A 12,883-nucleotide genomic window follows, 5' to 3' on the forward strand; every position below is an offset into this window, starting at 1 on the left:
TGAACAATCCGCATTGTGACAACTGTATTTTGATATATATATATATATATATATATATATATATATATATATATATATATATATATATATATATATATATATATATATATATATATATTTAGGGCAATTATGTATAGTCCTCCATACTTAGGATTTTCTGTAGCGGACCATGTTCAATTTTTGTATGTCAAAAGCTAGTTTACGTAACCACCCGTCGTTTATATTTATTGGCCCCGCTTTGCACACTTTTTGCGTTGTACTGCGCTCACGGGCCTGATACTTGGATCTCAACAATACTACTTGCCTAATGACAGCTTCGTTTTTCTTATCGCCTTTTGAACAGTGTGCGCGGGCCTTATACGAGTGAGACAGGCAAATTTAGTCTCAAGCCCACGCCGATACAAGGTTCGCTCTATGTCCTGCAGCAGTCCAGAATGAAAAGAGCCAGCCTGGTTCATTAATCGTACCTGACTCGAGGACCAAGCAGGTTGAATGTATCACTACGTACTGCCCGGCAGGTTGCTGTAGACTGAGTGCATATCAACTCTGGCTAGACAACCAAGCACAAGTATTCCTTAAAAATGAGGTTACGCCGACATTGTACAGGAGACCTCTCCACACAGGAAAGCTGACTGCTCACGTGCAGAGCGCGGAGTGGATTGAGTTTTCCGACCTCACAACGGGGCGTATGCTTCTTGCGGCCAATGTCAGAGAATCTGTTAGTGTACCACTCTGCCAATTACTCCAAATGATTTCTTGAAACTGAGGAAAGTATAAGGAATTTCTGATGTGGGTGATGTTGATAAATGGTAAATTAGTAGTGTAATAATATTTTTCTTTACATGCGATAGGTTTCACCGTGTGAGAGAGCTCTTACAAATTAACAAAAATTAGGACTATCAGCGATTAATTTTCAGTAAACTTAAAATGCAAGCTGCGAATCAGTCGCTGCGGAAATATCTTAAAAAACTGTTCATAGGCGCTATCAAGTTCGGCAAGGAATTTTGAAGGCTGAATACTTCTTTATCACTGTAAGTACTGAGCCCTAAATCAATCTTATGCTAAGCAAAAATATTAGGGTTACTTCCACAACAGGTGCCGGATATAAAACTATCCTGAAATAAATTGTGTTCATTATATCGTGCGACTATAAAGATGTATATATTGCCAAACTAAACACTGATAGTTGCGCCCGTATGAGGCTATTTTACCCCTCTTGTCAGAAACAAGGAGTTTGATCGGAAAACAGCACTTTGAAAAGAGATTCTAATGAGCTACCAGTGAAGTACCTTAATCTAGGTTTATTATATAATATTCAATACAACAATTAGGTGCTGGGAAGACATCTTTCGCAAAGATTCGAGCATTTTTCTAAAGAGATATGTGCTCAGTACCTCTGTTCCGTACGCATGCAAAAGCCTTCAACAGAAAAAAAAAAAAATAAATAAATAAACAGAAAGCGTATGGCCCTGAGTTTAACACACCAAAGCGACATCGGCTATGAAGGTTGATGTAGTGGCGGGCTTCGGTGTCGTTGACCACGTGGGATTGTTTACCGTGCAGTCAAATTCCACAGCAGAGGTGCGCACCTTTCGAAACTTTCGTTATTAATCCCCCACCCCTTCCCCCCTGTTCTCGAAATCTAATGTCACTGGAATTCTGAAAGTACCGCAGCTGCTTTCTCTTTGCCGCGGCGCCGCCTATTGGCCAGCTGCGGTCACGTGCTCAAGCCCCGCCATAGATGGTCCTCTCGAGCAGACGACCCCGCTGTCATCGCAGGGCTTCGGCGGTACGCGGGAAGCGTGCCTTACATAAGTTCGTCCGATATTGCTCTGTGTGCATAAAACACGCATAACATGGTCGCTCTGGGTCGCCGAGGATGCCGAGGTGTTGCGCCTCAGGATATAGCAACAAAAATGAGGCAAAGTTCTGTTTACTGTCCCGAGCGGAAAGTTTGATAATTTTGATTATCAAACTTTCCGCTCTGGACAGTAAACAGAACTTTGAGCAGTATGTTGATGGTGGTGGTGAAAAACGTTTAATGATTCAAAGGGGTGGAGGTATGCATGAGCCGGATCTTTGAAGATCCGGCCCTCACAAATACAATATAACCGTATGTCTGCATCGCATTTGCACGACAAATTTGTCCCAACGAAGAGCACCCGGCTTTGCGAGTTAAATATTTTGTGAGCTCATCAGCTGTTACTGGAGTCACTAAATGTTCATCCTGAGATTTAGTAGTTTGACGTCTCTGTCTCCATTGCATGTTTCGCTGTAGATGTTTTGTCTGTGACAGCTAGGTTTTCGGAGACGTTTCGTGCGCTTTTTTTTTTTTCCGGAGGTCCATTTTGGCTAATGAGTAATTAGTCCCATAAATATATATGTGCTTTTCTAATATATATTGCTCATTTGAATTGTTTTGCCTTAAGTACAAAACAATTACCAAAACTATACGGACCATGAACGGTGCCGACCCGTGAGGGTTCCCCGTTAAATTAAATAACCTTGAGTTCATTAACGTGCGCTAACATTAGGAGCCGACAGCAAGGAAAGGTCATGGGGGCATCACACTACTTTTCGAGTACGGTGGCTTGAGCGGTACGAATGAGCGTTATGTTTCGCGGATAGCTCGCTGCGCGACTAATGCCTTGCACACATGCTGGCGAGCATGGGTTGCGCACTGGTCTCTTCAGCCTCTTTGGGAGCACATCATATCCTCGCGGTTACTGGAGTCTTCCGTTTTCATTCGCACAGCTTGTCTGCACGGCAAGGCTTACGCAAATAATCTCCTTGGTTTGGCGTAATTCTTTGCTACTTAGCGGCGCCTTTCCCCATTTCCTCCACCCTTTGTAAGTAGTCGCGAAAAGGTTTTATTGGGCCGCGAATCCAGAGCGTTGGCCTCGCGCGCCAGCGTGGTTGGAGCCGTATAACATGTCACTCCGACATAGAGAATCTTTCTGTACTCATCACATTTCAGGCGAGCTCTCACGTGAACGCTGCATATATGACTGCTATAAACAGTTTGCCTGGTCTCAAAAACATGCGTTTGCGAGCCTTTCAGAATTACTCGTTTCGGCTATATAAAGCAGAATAACCTGCGCTGCAGCAAATGAAGCGCTATACAACAAGCTTAAGCTTGCATCTTGCTGTACGCGCACGCCCGAGGAGTGAAGTACACGATCGTGGCTGCGCAGCAGTCGTGCGACGCTTTAAATGCTTTCGTAAACCCTCGTCCCATGTAAGATTTCATTCTTTAATACTACCATTCGTTATTTTCCGTGCGAAATCAATCAACGACGCATTTGAAGGGGAGACACCACGAGCTATAGCGGAGCTTTGCTCGTCTAGCAGACGACGCGCTGGACCATTCCTGGCAACAACAACCCAATGTTGCCCACTCGCCGCCCGCTGATTGCGATACATGAGTTCCAATGACTTTATCGAAATCAGCAGTCGAGCGCGCTCTACCATTGAGACGCCGCGATGGAGGTTCAGCAGTAAAAGAAAAAAAAAAAGAGAATAATTCAGACAGCTCTATCGTGCATACAGAAGGCACAGAGTGGCCTGTTCAAACTGCATTGTGCTGTGTAGCAGTCTGCGGTCACCTGTTTCTGTGGGTGCACTGTTCCAAACAGAAACGGGATTATACGATTTCTGAAGATTTGCATGCAGTTGTATTGACGGCAGCAACCTGTTTTGCTTTGGCACGAGGCCTAACGACAGCACCGCTTCGTTTGAGACACCGCATGGCAAAGAACCTCAAGCGCCGAAGACCGCGACGGATAACGCCCTTATCCAGCATGCAGAGGTGGGCAACCTCATGAGGTTTCGACCTCATTAGGTCGACCTCAACCTCACGGAGTGAGGTGAGGTTGAGGTGAGGTCGGTGACAGCACGAATTGTTTTGAGTGAGGTCACGAAATTGGACCTCAACCTCACGCGTGAGTTTGAGGTTGAGTGAGGTCGTCATTGTGTGAGGTCGAAATTGTGAGGTCCAGGCTTTTTGCTGTTCCGGCGGCTTTCTTCGAAGAGCGCCCCTCTTGACGCGGAGCTCGAGCGTACTGCCGCGGTGTGCCCGCCGACCCTCGGTGTTTGGTTACCCCCCAATCGGACGACCGGATGCCGCAGCCCCTGCCCAGCTTTCGGCCTTCCACTGTAATGTCCGCAGCCCGGGGACGCTTCCCTCTGGTCTACTTGGAAGGAGATAATTTTTTTTTACTTCACGAACTCCTCATGCCCCCCGCCCGCCACCCCCGTTTCCTCTGACTTGTTTGCGCCGATGCTTGCCGCAGGCTCAAACACCAATGAGCGCGCAAAGCACATAACTCACGTTGACCTGCGGTGCTTTTGTCGGATACCGAAAAGAAACCAGCAAACTAAAAAGCGAAGCAAATTGTCTTTGCGCAGACGGCGCGGAGCAGAACTGTGTCTTGTGCATGCCCGTTTCCAGGCGCTAACGCCACGGCTGCTGCCTTACATTCGATAAAGGATCCCGCTGTACATTACACGGAAACCTAACAGAAAACGGTGCAGCGAAATTGTTATCGGAAGTGATACTGACAGATAAAAAAAAAACTTGAACAAACCAGAAAAACCGGCACAATACCATCTGGGCATTTTATCGAAGTCCTCCCTTTCGAATTGTAGGTCATCGTTTTATATTCCGGTCCTGTAAATTTATATTCTTGTATTCTCCAGAACCTCTCTTTGGTCTTGTGCTGCTTGTTTCTTCTAACAGATTCACAGGTGATGAAGGTGTTATTGTAGCGGTAAAACATGCATCAGGATGATATGGACGGCACAGCTTATAAGACGCAACGGGTATACAGGAAAAAGCCTGCGCATGTTAACCATTTGCCGAGATAGAAGAGACAAAAAAATATATGGGGCTTGTATGCAGTAAAGCGCAATGAAAAAAAAAAATGATTTCGCTCCGCTAAGGCCCTTTATTTCTCTCTCAAATTCTAGTGAAATCATGCAATGCAGGAGGAAGGAGGAGAGTAAGGGATTCTTAACTTCAAAATATCAGGTTTCTCTTGAAATCTCTTATTCAGGCGCAGATAAAAAGAAAAGAGAAAAGCGTTCTCCTACATGTTTTTATGAGCTAGAAAGTATTGAGATGGTTTCCGGCTCGACATTTCGGTGTCTAGACGGACGAATTGGTGTGGCGAACTGAACGTGTCTGTTTTGTGCTCCCGTCTGCTCGAAACGGACAAATCAATCGGATGAAAATTGTTGTGGCAAATGTCGGAATAATTTTTTTCAGATATTTGTTTTTTTCTTTAAAAATCAATTTAGATGTACGTGATATGAACCCAATTACATGCTAGCACTGAGGAATGCAGTATTAAGTCGATGTCTCAAAAGCTTCTATACTCTCTGGGAAGCGCAGTTCTCTTCTGTTTTTAGTGTGCGATATTTGTTATTACTTTACTTCAACATGGTATTTATTTATATATATTTTCTTGTATGTCAATTAAGTTCGTACACTGCCGAAAAGAGAACAGGCTTCTTCCCTCACATTAGGCTCTTTCTTTGGCATCTTTTCAGAGGACTATAGCACAACCCTCCTTTCCACTTACCCGCGCGGTCATTTAGTTTTTTTCTTTTTCTTTTGCAAGTATTGGAAAGCGCGATCTAGTCTCTGAAAGCGGAGCTGGCACACATACGCCACTGCCTTTTGGTGTGTATTGGTGGCAGTTCGGCATTCACCGCATGAGCAAAACCAGATGCCTACAGACGGACGGCGAAAGGAGGAGCGCGTGCACAGCGGGGGGCGCGGTCCCTCTGGGCTCCTTGCTCGCCTCCTTTCTGTTGTTCTTGACTTTATTTTACGTTTGTGTGCTGTAACTATACGACACTAATGGGGAAACGGTTTCTCTAGATTCACGTACGGTGCATGTGGCGAAGCAGCTTCGGAGACACCACCGTGCAATTTATTTGTTCAGTCTTCAAAGGAAAACAAGTGAATACCACAAAGAAGCTCGTCTCAGAATTGTTGGCGAAATGGCATCCAGTATTCGGTTCGGACGTACAAGTATTTATATCGTGTGTGTTGTTGTTTTTTAGGCGGGTGGGAGTTGGACATTTTGCTCCAGCGAAATTTGACGGGCGAGCCGATGTTCGCGACAGCAAAGTGGTTCACATTTAACCCTTTTTCCTAGCAGTTCCGACCCTTGTAATTTTTTAATGTAAGCGTGGTGTTCGAAGAAGCAATTTCGCCAATTCTTGCAATACGCCACGGAATCACAGAATTATAAACTAACGCCCAGGAGTGGCCGGTTGGGACCTCATAAGATAAACAGCATTCCTCTTCGAAATTTTGTGAATGTTTATTCGGCGTTGGCCGAGTTTTATGATTAATTGGTGTTTTGCTGTCTTGTCCTCTTTTGTTTGTTTTGTTGGGGATTTAGTCTTCAAAAGTCGTTTCATAAATGGCTCATATGAAAAATTTGTGCCCCGTTAATATGACATCCGTTAATATGGAGGACCCGAATTATGGACAGTTTTTCTAGGGGCGAAGATTTTTCAATGTATTTTTGTCTCGTTAATATAGAAACTCGCTCTCTGAGCAATGGAGATGGAATGAATGCACACAGCCTATTCGGCCCATGTATTTTTGTCTCGTTAATATGGACATCGTTTGAAAAAAGCAGGGGATTCCGAACGCAAGTTAAAGAAGGGTGCGCACGCCGGGAACCTATGCGACAGCCGATACGGTCGGATGCCTGAACGAGTCCTGTGGTGTTGGAAAGAACCAAAGCGGGCGTGTCGTCGTTTTAGGAGAAAGGGGGGCGGGGGGGGGGGGGGGGGGGCAAGAGCGGAAAGGAAGGGAAGAGGAGGAGCAAAGTTGGGTGGTTGACAGGGATCGTACACAGCAAACCGAGGGTCAGCTAACTAAGAAATACCCCAAAAGGAGGGAACCGGGAGATTTCTGGGTGCAGCGGCAGCGCCTCAACTAGAGGCTGCAGTCGGGAAAACAGCAACATGTGGTCGCAATAAATTCCGCTGAATGTGAACAGAAGAGAGGCCGGTAAAAGCGTAAGAAAGAAACAATAAGAAGAAAGACAAGCGCCAAAATTGGGGGTGGGAAAAGAAGTTTTTCTATCCCAGAACACGAAGTGTGTTCCATGAAGCCGTTAACGCTTTTCGGTCAGGGTTAAGACACACTCACGAAGTAGAGCGACAAAATAAACGCGACGACCACGCAACCAGGACCGGGCGTCCCGTCCTGGACGCCCTTCCTTCTCATGCTCCTGGTTTTCGTCACTGTTGCGCTGCCGAACTACCACATGTTGCACCACAGCGATCCGCATGTCGGCTTCGCCTTGAGTCAACGATGCGGCCTTGACAAGGTCTGAGCTCTTCGTAGTCGGCTAGACACCGTTCTAAACTGTACTTCAGCTTGCAGTGTTTGTTTCATAGGAACACATACAAACGGCACAGGAAAGGGCTGTTTGATAGCCCTCTGTATAGCAGCCTGCCAACTTGACTCTCTCGCTTCCTTACAAAAACAGTACAAGGCAAGAAAGAGAATCAGAAGAACGGAAAGTCAGGGAGGTTAACTAGGGAAAAAGAGTGCAAAGAAGCAGGAGCTTGTAACTCTCAAATTTAGTCTGACTTTTGGCATGGTGGGAGTTAAACGCAAAAGAATGGAGCTGAACTTAGGCGCGAAGCGGGAAATCTGTGAATACAAGCGGCAAAAGCAATCTCAGTCAATCCAAGCCGTGAAAGACTGGACCCAAGTTCAACTAGGCCTCAGCCTCGTCAGGTCGACGGTATACCATCTATATATACTACCGGACTCCAATAAATGGCTCAACGTCGCCATCACAGCGTAAGCCACAGTCCGACAGCGCCCAGCACAGCTCGAAGAAATGGAGTCAGCCTTGTTAATGTGGTTCGGGAATGTGCACGCGAATGGTGCTGTCGTGAGCGACGAAATGCTTCAAGAGAAGGCTCGCTGCCTCGGCAACATTATCGGTGCTTCCTCTCCTCCGACTTGATAGGTTTTACCTGTGATGACTTACGAAATTTTTGTTCGGTAAACCAGGGAGATGTTTACTGAGAAATATTATTCTACGCTCTGTCTAGGCGTTACTGATTTCAGCTACTCAAGAGGATGGCTGACAAGGTTTAAGAACAGACATGACGTTTCGGGTCGACGGATTTATGGAGAAGAGGGTAGCATCGACATCTCGGCTGTGTTTATATACCCAAATTAATTTAAACAGCAACCATTTTTCATAAATTTTTTTCTCAGTTATATACTTTTCGTTTTTATTCATGACTGGTTATTATGGATGACTCACTTTATGGACAGTTTTGGTCGGAAACCAAAGCTTCCATACTAACGAGGCACGACTGTATTCCTATTTTTTCTTAATTTAATGTCATCATCATCATCATCATCAGCCTGGTTACACCCACTGCAGGGCGACGGCCTCTCCCATATTTCTCCACTTAACCCGGTTCTGTGCTAGCTGCATCCACTTGACCCCTGCGAACTTCTTAATCTCATCCGCCCACCTAACTTTCTGCCGCCCCCTGCTACGCTTTCCTTCCCTTGGAATCCACTTTGTTGCCCTCAGCGACCATCGGTTATCCTTTCTTCGCACTACATGTCCTGCCCATGTCCATTTCTTCTTCTTAATTTCCACTAGAATATCGGTAACTTGAGTTATTTCTCTGACCCACTCTGCACGCTTTCTAACTCTTAATGTTACCCCTACCATTTTTCGTTCCATAGCCCTCTGGGTTGTCCTCAACTTAAGTAGAACTTTCTTGGTTAGCCTCCACGTTTCAGCCCCATAGGTGAGTACAGGCAAGATGCAACTGTTGTATACTTTCCTCTTGAGCGATACCGCTAAGCTGCTAGTCATAATCTGCGAGTGCTTGCCAAATGCGCTCCATCCGTATTCTTCTTGTTATTTTCTTTTCGTGGTCCGGATCTGCTGTTACTACCTGTCCTAAGTAGACATATTCGCCTACTACTTCCAGTATTTCGCTACCTAATGTAAACTGCTGTTCATTCCCGAGGCTGTTGAACATTACCTTAGTCTTCTGCATATTGATTTTCAAGCCCACCTTTCTACTTTTTCTGTCTAGGTCATCAATCATTTTTTACAGTTCATCCCCCGGTTGCTTAGCAAGGCAATGTCATCAGCAAATCGCAGATTACTGAAGTATTCTCCATCTACCCTTATTCCTAACTGCTCCCATTCCAAGTCTCTGAATACTTCCTCTAAACCAGCTGTGAATAGTACTGGGGAGATTGTGTCTCCTTGCCTAACACCTTTCTTTATGGGAATTTTGTTACTTTCTTTATGCAGAACTATGGTTGCTGTGCAGCCACTATATATATCTTCCAGCACTTTAACGTACGGCTCGTCTACCCCCTGACTTCGCAATGCCTGCATCACCGCCGAGGTTTCAACTGAGTCAAATGCTTTTTCGTAATCAATGAATGCTATGTATAAGGGCTGTTTATATTCCGAGCATTTTTCTATCACCTGATTGATGGTATGGATATGATCGATAGTAGAGTACCGTTTCCGAAACCCTGCTTGATCCTTTGCTTGATTGCAGTCTAAGGTTGTCCTGATTCTATTAGCCATTACCTTAGTAAATACCTTATACGTAACAGACAGTAAGCTGATTGGTCTGTAATTTTCGAGGTCCTTAGAGTCCCCTTTCTTGTGAATGAGGATAATGTTTGCATTCTTCCATGGTTCCGGTACCGTCGATGACACCTGGCACTGCGTATACAGGGTGGCCAGTTTTTCTAGCACGATATCCCCCCCCCCGTCCTTCAGCAAATCTGTAGTTATCTGATCCTCTCCAGCTGATTTCCCCCTTTTCATAGTTTCTAGTGCTATCTTGACCTCGTCCTTCGTCACTGGTGGAACGTCTGACTGTTTTTTCCTACCGCCAATCTCATTACGGTCCTGACTACTTTGGCTACTGTCGAGATCTGTATAGAACTCCTCGGCTACTTTGACTATCTTGTCCAGATTAGTGATGACGTTGCCCGCCTTGTCCCTTTAATGTAATTTAATGTATTCTGTCGCAAAACAATGTACAGTGTATTCCAAAAAAGCTCGGCAATCATCCATTTTTTTTTTCGAATTAAGAAAAAGAGCAAGGATGAAAGCTCGGGCGCGTTGGTGTCGGTTTTCTTGCCTCATAGCGCTAAACAGACAGGGACACAGCCAGACATACGGGACGGGCGATAAAAAAAAGAGCCCGTCCCGTGTGTCTCGCTGTGTCCCTGTCTGTTTAGCGCTATGTGGCAAGAAAATAAAAAGAGCATATCGTCATTGTTGTCGTCGTCACTAGGGTCAACAGCATTTGTCTTCTCAGTTTATAGTAAGAACTGGCTTGTTTTATTTCTAATACGAATCTTATTCACGTGGGTCAGATGGGATAAACTGTTTGTATTGCATTATGGGCCTATGCGTAGTAACGTGGTACCCATGTAGGCCTTAGATTTAAACCGGTCACAAAAGGGTAGGCGAGGAGGGGGAGAGGATTGCCACTTTAGTGCAGAGTTGGACATGTAGTGTCCAGAGTTCCCTGCTTTTATCCAGGATATTAATTGAAGTATAAAATTAGGAGTAAAATACAGCCTTCACACGACAAAATTCTGGCTAGCCTATATATACCCCAGGATTACCGAGAAATGTATATTTGCTTTAAGTTACGGTTTAATTTAATGATTCTTTTTTTTTTTTTGAGGTCGAGCGCCCGACCTCAACTTTACATTTTGAGTTTGAGGTGAGGTTGAGTGAGGTCACCAATGGTCACCTGAAAAGTGATGTGAGGTCGCCTGGGGGACCTCAACCTCAATGGATGAGGTTGAGGTTGAGTGAGGTCGCCAAATATTTTTTGAGTTTGAGGTGAGGTCGAGGTTTTTGAGGTCAAATGCCCACCTCTGCCAGCATGACATACTCTTTATGAAAAAGTATCTCTTTCTTTTGATAGAACATAGGATGATAGCCTGTTCACATTTCTTTTGCAAGAGGCACATAGGTAAGCCAACGCGCGCAGTAACCGCGAAACAAAAAAAAAAGGTTAGCTGTGGTTTAGCTTGGGGTTAAACCTGGAGTTACGCGAAAGTAATCTGCATGGCTACGCTTAGCGTGGGCTTGAAAGTAAAGACATGGCTTTTGCACATAGTAATTTACTCTATGGTTGCAGCTTTATTTAGACCTTGGGGAATCACTTCACGTGTGAGAACCCCTTGCCTCACGTTGTTGACCATTCTCGTTCGGGTGTAGAAGACATCTAGTGGTATGACATCATCTCTACGTCGAACTCCGGGGCACGCCGCCGTCACTACGTTCGAAAGAACCTTCTGTCCTTGCAACTCGCTGTAGTCGTTCGCCTCTACCAACTACCAAGTTATCTGTCTTTTTTATCTTCCTCTTTTCCTTATTCTTCTTTTTCTACTTCCTCTTTTTCTTTTTTCTTCTTCTCACGGACAGACAGACAGGCAAGGCGAAATAGCGAGACTGTGGCCGATGTAGCCCTCGCTACAAAAACACTTGTGCACGCCGCACGTGCGTACGTATATCACTGCGGACTGGCACGCGACGCGAACACGCATCCGCACTCGATATAGGTTCGCCGCTCGCCCCAAGGTGGCTACTCTGCTCGATCCCGAGTAGAGTCACTCGATAATTCTCAGTGTAACGCGAAGGTCCCATCTCGTGCTGGCAACCATGACCCGCACGGCCATGCAGCTTCCAACTGCTCGAGATGAGCCTCTGGCGCGGCTGTATTCAAGTCAAACGCAGAGGACATTTTGAAAGCAGCATCGGCCTTTGTCTGTGCATTGCCTTGAAGAGCACCGCAGGTACTTTAGAAACAGTAGAATTTCTGAACTGTGAACGGTAAGCTTGTATGGAAGTCTGAGCGGCGGTCTGCATGCGGATCATTCTAGTCCTGCTAAAGAGATCTATCGATATATCCGACACCTGGCTATTCTGTTGGGATTTTTGTGACATTGCAATCACTTGCACTTTCTTGCCTTCCTCGATTATCACCGTAAATGATCACATTGAGTGATTCTCTATGGCGATGCAGAAGCCAATTAACTGTACGTCGTCGCACATGCGAGCACACTATGTCGCAAGTTCACTCGTGCGTGCTTGTTAAACATCATTATTGACGTAGTCAAAATTATCATTAATCATTATCGCTCATCGCTAAACATTGGTACTAGTTTCCAGTCAATCGCGGTCATTCAAGTCGCCATTTGACGTATTGGTCGTTGCGTAGTCATGACGAGTCATACCTACTCACTGTAGTCATTACCACTCTTAGTTAAGCATTTTTACTCGTTTCGAAACAGCTGTGGACGTTAGAAGTCACCGTTTGACATATTGGTCGTTTTGTAGTTATTGGCAGTCATGATGAGTCATGCCTAGTCATTTTAGTAATTAACACTCACCGCTAAGCACTTTTACTCATTTCCAATCAGTTGCGGTCATTACAAGTCGTACTTTGACATACTAGCCATTACAAGTTATTATTAATCATTATTAGTCATTAGCATTAATGATTACCTATATCGATGTCTATCGATAACTTTTATTCTTTACCTTTCACCATCAATCGTTTTCATTCTTAATCTCCCTCCTCACACGTCCGCTATTTGCGAGCGATACATTAGCCCAGAGACGTGACGCACAAATCATGCGCACACATTTTCGCTAAATGAGATAACCTGAAAGTCTTTCGGCTTAAAAATCTTTCCGGACTCATGCAGGTTGCTGCAGCCAAAAGCCTTGTAGCCTGGCATTCTGCCGCTAAGTACTTCTTACACGAAAAAAGAAACAAAAAAGAACGGGCAACAAAACCCTGACGCGAAATACAGCAA

Source organism: Amblyomma maculatum, unplaced genomic scaffold (genome assembly GCF_055883805.1).
Source record: "Amblyomma maculatum isolate TAMU_Amacu unplaced genomic scaffold, ASM5588380v1 scaffold_18, whole genome shotgun sequence".
NCBI classification, from domain to species: Eukaryota; Metazoa; Arthropoda; class Arachnida; order Ixodida; family Ixodidae; genus Amblyomma; species Amblyomma maculatum.